The sequence below is a fragment of the Etheostoma spectabile genome, chromosome 12 (assembly GCF_008692095.1).
Source record: "Etheostoma spectabile isolate EspeVRDwgs_2016 chromosome 12, UIUC_Espe_1.0, whole genome shotgun sequence".
Lineage (NCBI taxonomy): Eukaryota > Metazoa > Chordata > Actinopteri > Perciformes > Percidae > Etheostoma > Etheostoma spectabile.
This window is the reverse complement of record NC_045744.1, coordinates 20,087,737-20,102,044: the sequence shown is the minus strand read 5'-3', so window position 1 is coordinate 20,102,044 and position 14,308 is coordinate 20,087,737. Positions and strand designations below refer to the sequence as shown.

The window sequence follows — 14,308 nt, the reverse complement described above, 5'->3', positions numbered from 1 at the left end:
GTATATTAAAACACCACAAATTTGTTGTGCTGCACATTGCTGCAGTTCCTCTTTTCATCCTGTGTTTTCAGCTCTCCGTTTTAGCTACAGAGTGAGGCATTTCACTTCTGTTCCATCTTTGCTGGGAGTCGCACATGCGCAATACCTAGACTGCTTCTCATGTTGCCTAAATTTCCTCCTCGACTCCTTTACTTGCATCCCTTCCTCACGTCTTAGTCCCTCCCACCGAGGAGGCCCTTGGAGAGACGCAAGGAAATCATTGGAGGAGAGAGGCAACGAGCAAATGTGTTTTAGAGGGATAACATGTCCTTTCCTCTGAAGCGTCACAATAATTCTTCAGCTGTTTGGGTGGAGTTAGGAACTCCTTCAGCTGCATGGCTTCCGGGAAGGCTGCTCGTCTGTATCCTCGCCTATAGCTCCTCAATGATCCCTCCTCGATGCTCGGCCCTTGGGGCAGAAATAAGAGATTTGAGACGGCCTTCACAGTGGAGGGACAGAACGACTTCCGGTTCAGCCTAGGAGTAGTGAAGCTATTAAATAAGGGTGATGGGATTCAGCTGTAGTGTCTCAGGACCTCTGCTCTAACTAGCTTGGGTTGAGGGCGTGCCACACTAGCAACTAGGCAAGCATTTTAACGTGTGTTACAAAGTGATACAAAATGTCATGGAAGTAAATGCTGGAGAGCAGTGTCTAGCAGTGTTCTCTGTGGAAGATGGTAACTGCCTTTGAGGTGGACTTTGGGCTTTTTCACTTTGTAAACCTATTAGATACGCAAAAAACATATATAACACAATAAAGGAAAGGGAAAAAGCCAAAACGCATAATATGAGCACTTTAAGCTGTTTGAGGGTTATTTAATTATCTGCTCTAGATTTCCCAACATTTTAAACACACATAGGGAAATAATGGTACAAAATAATGTGAAATTGCATATGTTTTTTTAATTTAAAAACATCAAATTTTCTTCAGGGAGGACCTTAAACCCCCAGCAAAAATACATGCACCTAAGTCTTCCACAAACCTAGGAAAACACTGTCTTGTATTGGAGCAGTTTTTTTTTTTGTGACGATAACAAAATTGGATTTATGCTTTTACCCATGTTTAGTCAGAGAGACAATGTACAGACTATAACAGCGAGACAGTCTGTAATTCTGTGTCCAACAAACATTAAAGTTCTGCATTTCGGTTGCAGAATGTAGATTTTTGCATGCTTGCACTGTATCAAACCTTATCTGCTATGTCGGCAAAGTAGGGAAATGAACCCTTAGATCACGCAGCTTTCTCCTCTTGCCTGAGGAAATGTATATTTATTAGATCTCAGATATGCCACACCTACTCCCAGTGCCCTTTTCCTGCCCAAAGACATTGCAACTGTGCTTTGATGGATGATATGCATTTTGAGATATTGAAAGCATATTATAGCTGCATACACAAATGATTAGTCAGGTTGAGAAGACTTTTGCCAACAGCTACATCTGCTAAATGGAGGCAGGGAGTCGCGTTTCGACACCCGCTGAATGTCCCCAACCTTGAGACCTTGGAAAAAATAACTGTCCTTGACTACCCCTCTGGATTTATGTATGATGTAAACATCAAGCCAATCTACCGTTTGCTCAGGCTTGAGGGGTGACACCATTTTTGATCTGGAAATGAGATAGCTAGTGCTGAGATTCTGCTTCTTAACGCTTTGATTTTCCTCTAATCTCACATTTGTACTCCCCGCTCTATCTGCATTTCACATCCCATCAACCTCAGGTCCGTGTCTTTGTGCTCCCTGCTCTGTTAATTCCTCATCCTGAAAGAGCTGTGGCGGTAACGCTGCCACGAAAGTGTTTTTTCATGAAGGTGTGGGTTGAGAAGGATTAGCATGCAGATATGAGCAGACCGTGACAACAGATGGAAGCGGTGTTGCCGCTGTGCTGCCCAGGCCCCGCTGCAGCTTGCCACCCTGCTGGAGGCCCCGACCTATAAATCCAGAGCCGTGTCACTTGTTCAACTCCTTGTGGATACAAAAAGGGTCCTGTGAAGGCTGCTCTATGGGCTTTTAGCTTAAGCGGACACCTGTCACTGGACCTATTTTCATTGTATGTCTTGGGAGACTGAAGAACAGCAGCAGTCAGCACCGGTAGGAATAAAGCAGTGGGTGCTGGAAATGTCTCAGTTGTTTGAGGTCTCAGCATAATATTTACAAATACTTTTGCTTATGCAACAACCAGCAGGAAGAAGACCGGATCAAACTAATTAATTTAAAAAATGCCATGCCATCAGTTTTGCCTAAACCTTATTCAAAAATGGCACTTTGGAAAATGGCATGGCATGTTACCTGTTGATTGGTTGGTTTGTAGAAGTGGGCTGTAACAGCAGTCACATTGTTAGGGTTCAGTCTGAAATTTCTGACACTGTCTGCATTTCGCTGCATGCTTTTTGGTTACCAAAGCTCCAAAACGTCTTACAGAGTCTGACTTTTGTGATGTAGCCACATTCCCAGTAGAGCTCTGCACAGGCCTAAGACTTGAGCTCTGCCCTTTTCTGCCTCTTTAAGACTGCTCTGGACTGGCACTGCCAACTTAGATACTCAGGCAAATGATTGGCACAGCAAGAGAATAAGGAGAAACTTGTCCAGTGCACATAGCTTTACAGAGCAAAAGGACCTGGTCCTGTAATGACTTCCAATACTTTGTGGAGACCCTTTGGGTTAAGTTGGGAGTCCAGAACTGTAAAAAGAAAATATAAATAATACTATTACTAGTACTAGGAAAAGTAGTAAATTAAGAAGTGTTTGAACAATTTATCTACGCATTTTACATTTTCAAAACAACCACTATCAAAACTGATCAACTAAATGACTATTCCTTAATGCAAAAGCATTCCACAGCATGCCTAAAGTCACTTGTCTGTTAAAATGAAGTGAAATACTGCCTTTGCATTAGCATTTAACTCAAGGTTTGTGTTTTACAATGCTGTTGTTTTTATCAGACACATGGAAATAACTTGAAACGGTCTCAGGTTAGGCACATCCCAGCCAGGTCAGCTCAGCCAGGAAGCAGAAAGTCTAATCTGCCACAGTTCATTGCTTGGCCACCGCACCCACCATGAGACTGTTTATGCTTAATGGATGAGTTGGGACTCCAGCATTTTAGGCTTGAAGACAAGCCAGACTTATTTTTGGCCTAATCTTAAAATGGTACCAGGTTCAATGAACTGAACCATTGTTAGGGTGCTTCCACCAGGCTATAATCTTCCCTGAGAATTACATTTTTAAAGGCAGTATTGGTAGAAGTGAGTCATTTTCAACAGCTGTACTCAAGTATTTTTGAAATTCACTGTTCTAAAGCTGGAGTGTTGCTCATGCAGGGTTCAAAGCTTCGCCCTGTGCATTTATGTCCAACAAGGTGACCACAGTGTCTTCCACTGGCTGAGGCTGGTCATCCATAATAGATGACTAACCTTGTGTATGCCTGTACCAACATCGGGTGAGGCACTGGCAGTTCAAATACACATATTGAACTTCAGCTTGAACCCTATAGGCAGAGACAGCTGGAAAGTAAATCCCAACGCTCTGGCAAAATAAAAAAACAATCTTTATAGGAAAACTCAATGTGGCTTGATTTGTTTATCTGCCAAGACCCTTAAGCTCTAGTGTGTCATTGCTATACACAATTCTTCCTTTTTAATTTCCAAATTTTAATCAGCTGCTGTTTTGCCACAGGGCCTCAATGGATCAATCCAATCATCACATACAGTACGGAGGCATCCAAATCAAACCAAGTCAATTAAATCATATAAACAACTAATACATAGGAAAATACTAATACATTTTGGGAATCTTTTATTGCTATTGTTTTTCCCTCAGAGGCCATAAAGCAACCTTTATAATTTTAACTTTTTCTACTTTTCTATCTTACTATACATTTTTTGTGATTTGACACAAAAAGTAATGTGAAGTATGACGTTTTATTCTTCAATGACTTTTTTGTGAGGACTCTTGTTGTCTTTATTTTGATATTTTTATTTTATCTATTTATGAATATGACCAGCAGGATTTGGAAACATGCCTGAATATGAATGCTCTACATCACTTGTTGTGTGGATTCATTATATAGAAATTGACATCCATGTACTATAGATTGCTCTGGAATGATATATTGTGTATATGTACAGTATATTATTATTATGATACTATAGAGGGGTTGTATTAAAGTTTAAGTGCCATCTATAGTAATGGATATGTGAATAAATGTTATGCACTCATGCCTGATTTCATGTGGAAGTTGTTGATTGGTGCACAAAAAACAGTCACCTTCTACGAAATATGACTTATCAGGATGTAACACCATTTGCCTGAAGATGGTCTAGTATTGAAACTTTGCCTACTATTAAACTATTAAACATATTTGGGTGTTAGACAGTGTGCGGGAGTTTTCTTTGCTCACATAGAGACACAGTTCTCTGTAGTTGTCATAAACACAGTTTGGCCCACATGGCTAGTCAAATTGTCTATCTTTCTGAAGGGTGAATAATTTGGCCAGTGTTGCCAGCATTTGGTTTACCTTAGCTGTGTTGGACCAGTAGTGTGTACCAAGTCCCTCACTGTGCCCACTAAACCTGAAAGGTGAGGAGCAGTTGAATCTGTCAGCGACATACAGTGAGGGGGAAAAAAAGTATTTGATCCCCTGACAGAGAAATGATCAGTCTATAATTTTAATAATAGATTTATTTGAACAGTGAGAGACAGAATAACAACAAGAAAATCCAGAAAAACGCATGTCAAAAATGTTATAAATTGTTTCGCATTTTGATGAGGGAAATAAGTATTTGACCCCCTCTCAATCAGAAAGATTTCTGGCTCCCAGGTGTCTTTTATACAGGTAACGAGCTGAGATTAGAGCACACTCTTAAAGGAAGTGCTGTAATCTCAGCTCGTTACCTGTATAAAAGACACCTGTCCACAGAAGCAAGCAATCAATCAATCATATTCCAAACTCTCTACAATGGCCAAGACCGAAGAGCTCTCCAAGGATGTCAGGGAAAAGATTGTAGACCTACACAAGTCTGGAATGGGGTGCAAGACCATTGCCAAGCAGCTTGGTGAGAAGGTGACAACAGTTGGTGCGATTATTCGCAAATGGAAGAAACGCAAAACTCCCTCGGCCTGGGGCTCCATGCAAGATCTCACCTCGTGGAGTTGCAGTGATCATGAGAACAGTGAGGAATCATCCCAGAACTACACGGGAGGATCTTGTCAATGATCTCAAGGCAGCTGGGACCATAGTCGCCAAGAAAACAATTGGTAACACACTACGCCCTGAAGGACTGAAATCCTGCAGCACCCGCAAGGTCCTCCTGCTCAAGAAAGCACACATACATGCCCGTCTGAAGTTTACCAATGAACATCTGAATGATTCAGAGGACAACGGGGTGAAAATGTTTTGGTCAGATGAGACCAAAATGGAGCTCTTTGGTTAATGGAGCTCTTACTCAACTTGCCGTGTTTAGAGGAGAAGGAATGCTGCCTATGACACTAAGAACATCATCCCCACCGTCAAACATGGAAGTGGAAACATTATGCTATGGGGGTGTTTTTCTGCTAAGGGGACAGGATAACTTCACCGTATCAAAGAGACAATGGACTGGGCCATGTACCGTCAAATCTTGGGTTAGAACCTCGTTCCCTCAGCCAGGGAATTGAAAGTGGGTCGTGGATGGGTATTCCAGCATGACGATGACCCAAAACACACGGCCGAGGCAACAAAGGAGTGGCTCAAGAAGAAGCACATTAAGGACCTGGAGTGGCCTAGCCAGTCTCCAGACCTTAATCCCATAGAAAGTCCGTGGAGTGAGCTGAAGGTTTGAGTTGCTAAACGTCAGCCTCAACACCTTAATGACTTGGAGAAGATCTGCAAAGAGGAGTGGGACAAAATCCCTCCTGAGATGTGTGCAAGAAACGTCTGACCTCTGTGATTGCCAACAAGGGTTTTGCCACCAGGTAGTAAGTCATGTTTTGCAGAGGGGTCAAATACATATTTCCCTCATTAAAATGCAAATCAATTTATAACATTTTTGACATGCGTTTTTCTGGACTTTTTGTTATTCTGTCTGTCACTGTTCAAATAAATCTACCATTAAAATTAGAGATTAATCCCTTTTTTGTCAGTGGGCAAATGTACAAAATCAGCAGGGGTTCAAGTACTTTTTCCCTTCACTGTATGGTGTTGTAACAGCAGCAAATACTGCCAAGCGGCTCCTTTTTTTTGTTTAAGTCTGCTTTGTGCTTCCTGAAATGGGAACCTCAACAGACATTCTGTCGGTTTAAAGAGGAACTAAACACTGAATCCACTTTTTTGTGTTGGTAAAATACACGTATATTCATTTTATTACAATAGGTATTGATCACGGTCCCATTTTATGGTGCTCATGGCAAGTTTTCTTTTCTCCAGAGAAAAATCAGTAAATCTTGATTTAGAAATTCTGTTGTCACTCTACTCCTTTCAACTTTGACATGTAAAAAAGACACTTTGTTTCTTGTGAGTGAAAATTGAGCTGCAACTGGCCGTTAGAGACGTTAAAGTCAGTTAAGTCAGTTGTTCATTTATGATTTGTCTGTTAGCACCATATTCATTTTTCGACACAAGTATGTTCAATCCTTTCTCCTAAAAGGATGTTGATTACTAAATGTTTCCTAATTTGCAAACAAGAATATGTTACCCGACAGAAACGTAATGATTATAATAGGTTTCTGTGTAAAAACAATAAGGACACAATTCTAATATTTCTGCAAACTACAAACACTGACAAGATATTTTACCCCGGTGTCAAAGTACATACCATCTAGGATGCTGAGGTCTCAGATCTTCAGGTTTTTGGATATATAAAAAATGTAGGTATGTTGAAAGTTTCACATAATAAAATGACGTTATGTACAATGACGATTGTACATAGAATGTAAACATACACAGTATAAGAACATGGAACGGGTCGATGTCTTTTATATAATTCTAATATTCTGTCAATTTTTTGACCCTTCATGATGCCATTTCAAGACTTAAGATTTAAAAAAAAAAATTGTCAGTGTAGAAGTTTTTTGTAAAGACTGTGAAATTTATTAAAAAATCATTACAGCAGTTCCAGTATAAGCACTTTGTGTTGTACCACAGTTCAGATCAAAAGTTACACACAATTGTTTTCCAGTGATCTTTAAAAACAAAATGCTGAACCTATTATGGGATCTAGAGTCACAACCACACACAAACACACACCACACACACCACACACACACACACACACCACACCACACACACAAACACACCACAACCACCACACACAATCCAAATTGCATCGGTTCATGGGGAGAGACGGTCATTGTGACACAGCTTGGCTCATAGGATATTGACATTCATGTGGTGACCCTCCTAAAACCCGTGTTGATAGCAATGATCGTATAAACCTTAAATCAATGCCGCCCTGACCACTTGTAAAGCGTTAGCCCCGGCTGAATCCCAGCCTCCAGAGCTGTTCTCTGAGCATCACACACATGGCGTGTTTTTGAAAAGACTGCCACCGAGACAAACCAATCCATAGCTTCCCTATGGTCTGTGAGGAAAACAGGAGGTCTGTTTGTAGTGCTGCAAAATATCTCACAACAGAGCACCATGGCTTGGCTTTTCCACATGAACAACAGAATTATAATCACAGTAGAAAAAAAGTGGGAATGTCTCAATTAAAGCTGCATTAATAAATGTCTATAAACAATAAATCCAATGACTGTATGTGATGTGAAAGTCGCTTATAGCTAGAAAAAGTTTTCATTTCAATGAAGCATTAGCAGTTGCTTGGAGCGATTAACATTGTTTTTAAGGTGAAGAGTTTCCTCAATTTGACTACTGCATAACAACTTGTACAATTTCATTCACTCCATTTTTGGGTACATTTATTGTCACGGTTTTTCATGGATGTAGGTAGGTAGCTAGGTGTGTCAGAAGATGACACGCCCATTCCTAATGCCAATTTTTTCTACGACTTGTTTAAAGGCCTGTTTTGTAAAACGTTTGATTTCCATGTCTTTTGGCTGATAAAGCAGATCAAGGTGCTTTATAAATATTATGAAGGTATTAAAATGGTCAATCCACAGTGAAACGCAAACAGCCCTAGTGTGCTTTTTGAACCAGCCACCAGGATTTCTGTACGGTTGTGATGTCACAATTATACCATGTATTGGTAAGTGCAGCTAGAGTGTTGTTACAGTCATTCCCTGGCTGCAATGATGGTACAGAGTACAAAAACGCAGTTGTAAAAGACCCAGTAACACTGACATGTCAGAACAGATTGGGCTTTTTTGGGTGGGTGGCTTAAAGAGACAGGCTTTAAAACGGAGCGTTTCAGACAGAGGGTAAACACAGGTATATTCAGGCACAGTATGAGAAAAATAATTTCTTATAATATGTTAAATTATTATCATTTTGTTTTTAACATGTTCTAGTGGATACTCAAAAGACAAGTAGGAACCTGAAAATGAGGACCTTTAAATAGCTTTAAATGGGCATAACAGCAGGCCCATTGGAATCGCTGAATATTAAGATGTGGGCAGCAACTTAGAGGTCTGGAACCCACAGAGCGTTATCACTAAACTCTGCAGCTTCCCTCAGCTCTGTGGAGCATATTAACCTCTTTTAGCTCATTGTTTTTGCCCGTAAATTCCATTGTCATACTTGTTCCCAAAAGCAGCAGGCAGCTGTTTCCAGCGAAAAGCTCAGATAAACCCCCTGTACACTACCTGCTCAGCACCAAACAACACAGAGGCACACATCCCATCTAGCTGATGAACAAAATGGAGCCAGATATTCTTCTTTCAAGTTAGAGTGGTGTATATTTGTTTTCCATAAGTGGCCAGAAACACGACTATGTATGTTAATGTTGTGTCTGTTTAAATTAGTATTAGTACGCTAATATGTTCACCTTAAAGTCCTCCTACAGGCATGTTTGTAAATTTGAAAGAATACTCTTGTTTGATTAATATATTCGTTTAACGGGGTTTTTCCCCACATCCAAAGTAAAAAAAAAAACCACTCTGAAAATGTGCTGGAAGCTCATCCACACTTTCTCCGTCACTTATAACAACTTGAAAGGTGATAGTATAAAAGTGTTGTGCTTTCAGCTTGTTTGCAGCCTTAGAGTCACGCAGTAATGCAGCTTTAACCTTTCACCAAGGAGTGTGTGTGTATAGAGCATTTAGAACTTGGATGCTCCTCTTTCCTTTTCTTTCAACAGATCTAGTGTTGAAGCTTCATTGTTAGCTGAGCTAACTAAATCACATCACTGTTCTCAAAGCACTCCCATCTTTCATCTATTTCCACTTGTACAATAAACAGTAATGCAGCCAAAATAAGACTGTCTACTGAAAAATAAAAAAAAGTTTTAAAGGTTTTTTAAGGTTCAAAGCAGTGTCGGCATACTTAGAGATAACAAGACTAAACTACCAAAACCATAATGTCTGTGATGTACCGGATCATTTTTCTATTAATGTGTTTCTTCCGCTCTTGTGTGTGTGTTGCGCCTCAAGCTGTGTCTCAGTGAGCACACAGGAAAAGTTATTGATATGGCGTCATAATGTGTTGTTGGGATTTTAGCAAGGGTCACTGTCTTATAAAGCAGAAGGCATGCTTTTAATGAATCAGGCCTGCACAGGAGCTGAAATGTTTGCTACATTACATACATGCTGCTCGGCTGATTTATCGTGCCCTTGCAAACATATAGGATATTGCACTGGCTTTACACCGGGAAAAAAACAACCACGGATTCTTAGCTTCAATTTAATATATTTTACAGACAACACTGACTGAAATAAGGGACATAATGCAGAGGCAGCTTTGGCTGTGACAGGCCAAATGTTGCCTTTAATGTTTTAGTTTCCATTTTCCAGCTGCTGCCATACGTGCCTGATAGTGTTTAGCTTCATGGCCACTCACACCACTGAACAATAAAGGGGCATCTTTACTGCCACCCTTTGTCACAAAGTCTGTCTCAGTCATGTTTTTCAGCAGTCCCTGTAAAGTAGTATGACAACATTTGTGTATTTTGGAATTGAGATTTAATTAATGAAAAAGGTGGTAAAAGCTGGTACAAAAAAAGAATAGCTGATTGATTATCTCCTCTATTTGCATGACATTGTGTTCGTTGGGACAAGACGTTCTGTCTTTAGTGAAACCCAAGGTCTCATTTACCGCCACAATTCCCTATAGGAACTGCAAATGAAAATCAGGTTTTATGCAGAACACCTAAGCTATTATTTTCCTTGCGTTCCACTGCACATTTCTAATTTTGTATATAATATTTGTAGAAACATTAGTGAATTGCTACATTTCATTCATTGCCACCAAATGAATTAGTCACACCTGAACAAGTGTAGAAATTAGTTTGGATTTGTGCAGATGATATTTTGGGAATGATGGTCGCTTGAACCGGTTAAACATTTGTGCAAATTGTGATGCAGAATATGATGAGTATTTGTATATACATGTGCAGAAAGCAGCTACATTCGACATAAAGAGACTAAAGAGGCTAAACATAATTGGGTTAAGGTATAATACATATCCCTTGTGGATGCTATTTGAGTCTGCAGACTATGATGGCATAGTATGTAGTACTGAAGACAATTTAGCGAGCTGATCTCAAGCTTCAATAAAAAAATTAAAATCATAACATGATTAGAATTTAAGGCAAACATATTGCTACATATATCAACAAAAAGAAACGAGCATGTGTGGTATGCTTGTAGCATTTGTGGAACAGTTATGCAAAGTACACTAGTCATCAAAATGACAACAGTGGCAGCGCAGAGATGCCATTCATGAAAAAACTAGACTTTATTAAAGCTGCTGTTGAAAACTGAATGTAAACTTTTTTTTTTTTTTTTATTGTTGCTGGAGAGGCGTCGTAATCTGATCCAAATCTTCCTGCTGTAACAGTTCAATACAGACAACATATTATTGGAGACTACACAGATCTTATAGGAAACCATTTTGAAAACTTGCGCTGCTCACAAGTAATACACACACACACACACACACACACAACACACACACACACACACACACACACACACACACACACAGAAACGTCTTTCCCTACTTACATCATGCTCAATTGATAACTACACTATGTTAATCTCTGTTAACCATCTTTATTTCTTTATTTCATGAAGACCACTAGATGGGAAAGGGTTGAAAGCACGCTGAATTGCCATTCCTTGAGGCTTTTTCTTCAAACCAAGAGCACCTTTTAGTAGGTTCAGAAAATAAAGTAAATGTTTGCAATTCTCTCCACTCGTCTGTCCATACACTTTAAAACCCAGAAAATAAAGTAAAGGGCTTCATGACAAGCCATCATTACCCTAAGCCCAAAATTACATCCTTAAATGTCTTTTTTTTTTTTTTTGTCCACAACTCAAATTAGTTTACTGTCATAGAAGAAAATTACTCAACTCAATTATCAAAAAAGTCGCCAATTAATTTAATAGTTGACAACTAATCAATTAATCTGTTAATCTGTGCAGCTCTAGTGGCAGACTAAAGTACACACATCTTCCCATTCCACTCACCACAGATCCAACAGATTATACTTGCAAATAGGAGAGTTATGGTTATTCATAGGTCGTTTCAAGTGCCGCTCAGGGCTTCACCAAAGTGATTAGGATATATTATCTGGGAACCATGAATGTCTGTTCCAAATTTAAATCCAATGCTGGGCTGTTTTTTGAGCTGCATTTAGCAATAATGTATGCTATCAGAATAATGTGAAAGCTGCTAAAGTCTAATCTGAGAAACGACTCTACATATATTGGCTTTAAAGGCAGCACAACCTCTGATGATGCAGTACATTAAGAAAAACTGGTAACTGATTTTGTATTGTCTGTTCAGCTCTTTCAAACATCCAACTTGAGTGACTTCCTTTAATTCCAAGAGAATAAATGTTTACATGACAAATGTGGGGTTTCACATTAATGCCTTCTTGCCACACAGACTCAAACCACGGCTTCATGCTATATTAGCTTTAATGGAATACACTAAATTGAATCAAATGATTCAGACCATTTCTATCAGTATTACTCATTTCTGTGTGACATGTGTGAAATGGGGTTTTGACTTCCACATCTGTTCAATGTCAAAATCAGCACTGGATCATAAAACCTGTTGCTAATTATTCTCACAACTCAAGTTTCATTTTAATCCATTGCAGGTGTTACATATTATACTTTGATGGCATTGACAGCTGGGTTCAGGAGTGGATTCAGTGTATACAAACTGTTATTTCCATCACGAATATTCTTTCTTGATATCAAATCCAATCAGTAGGCCTTTGGCTACAATAAAGATTACTGCATTTAAAGCAAGAAACTTCCTTTTCCCTATCTTGTAGCTGTCAGATAGTCTTGATCTTTCCGCCTTCCTGTGTCTTAATGCCTTGCATCCAGAGACTAAGTGACAGATTGATAGCTCAGCTCTAATACCATGCCTGCTCTGTCAGACCGAGAAAGCCCATGTCTTCTCTCTTCCATTCAGGACTTACATGACAGGAGTGTAAGTCATAAGGAGCACTAGTGCCATTATAAGATCATCCTCATCCGTTAGTAAGTGGATTATGGGGCTGGAGCGCTGGCATGCTTTGATGTGTGGTTTGGTTTTATTGGCTGTATAAGAGGACACAGTCCACTTAGTCCTCACTTTGATTCCAAGTAATGCCTGACATTAAACAGATTTTTCCATTCGGTCTATATTAGCTCCCTCTACGCATCGGCGCTAATGCAGGTTGATGGGTTTGAATTACGTTTGTCACTGAGATAGATTAGATTGAGAACCATTTGAAGTACTTGACATTTGACATCTTGTTCTAGTTTATTGAGGGATGAATGAAACAATGGCACTATTTAACATTAATTGTGCACTTTAAAAAATTACATAGGGTAAATTCAGTTATCAAAATTCCTTAACTACTCTTTATTTTACCAAATTAGTAACAATAAGAACAAACTTAAACCTCTTCTCCAACAATACAAGTATTAAAAAAACGACCCATAAACTTATAACTTAGTAAAACAAAAAAAGCAACTGTGTACGTAAAAAAGAAGTGATGCATGTTTAAAGAAACATTAAAGAAATAATTAACCACTGATTTTAGCATTAACACCACAGTTCACCATTGCAAAAAGTTAAATTTAATTTTGACAACCTCCTCCGTGATTACTCCACAACCACGACCATTGCCACTCCCATCATCCCCACACAGCCCTGACAGATCATTGCTCCAGCGTCCCTCTCTCTTTTGCCTTGACTTTCAATTCAACGGATGCTTTTTTAGACATGTTTCAGTACTTTATCTCACTTTTAATCAAAACAGATACACAGGTGGCATTGTGTTTCACTCACACATGACTGTGACCCAGCTACGGTTGGTTACATGCTTTGAATCTCTCTTTAAATTACAACTGGAAACGGGAGTTACATATAATTGTGGTTCTATGAATTCTTTCAGGCTTTCAAGTAATGTGTTTGTGACTGAAAGGCAGCAAACTAAACTAATCGGCATTGGCACTGGCGTTGTTTGCGTGTGTGTGTGTGTGTGTGTGTGTGTGTGTGTGTGTGTGTGTGTGATAGAGAGAGAGACACGGGTGCGCCTGTTTAAAACAATGATGGACATGATAGACAAATGGTTAATCCAATCATCTTGTTTTTTTTAGGTTTTTTTTAGTGCTTGGCCTTTTCCAAACAGTTTCCATTGATGGCTTCTCGGAAGGTTCTGTGTTAGCATACTATCTGGCACGTCTATTTATACTATAGGGGCATAGTGCACAAATTAGGGATTGGTTCCAGAATCAATTGATTGTATAGATTATTTAGCAGCATCTCTTAACAATTCTTTTTCTTTTTTTACACATAGGATTAGATTTTCCTTTAAAGCTAGGTTAATAGTTTTTTCTTTTCTTTTAGGTAGAACTCACCACACATATTTGACAAAATATGTCCTTGTAAATTGAATATTCCTAGCATGTAAGCAAACTATTGACTGTTTACACATCAAGCAACATGAGGATTCCTTTGTCTTTGGCCCCTATTAGCTCTACTTCTGGCTCTGTTTCGGTCCTCACCATCCCTCTAGGGAAATATCTGTCTCTTTAGTTACTTCAGTGGTTTCTATAAGCTAGCTAGCTTTCTATCCAGTTGGAGCTACGCAGATAGATAAAGTGGGTTTATTAGAGCCTTCTTACTAAAAATAGCTGCCTTTTGCAGCTGGAAATTGGATTGATGAGACTGGGGAG

The 14,308-nt window shown here is 39.3% G+C and overlaps 1 protein-coding gene across 1 annotated transcript in view; it reads left to right on the top strand.

Annotated features, from left to right (window-relative positions):
- Positions 1-14,308, top strand: part of LOC116699838 (astrotactin-1-like) — a 372,650-nt gene that overhangs the window by 70,218 nt on the left and 288,124 nt on the right.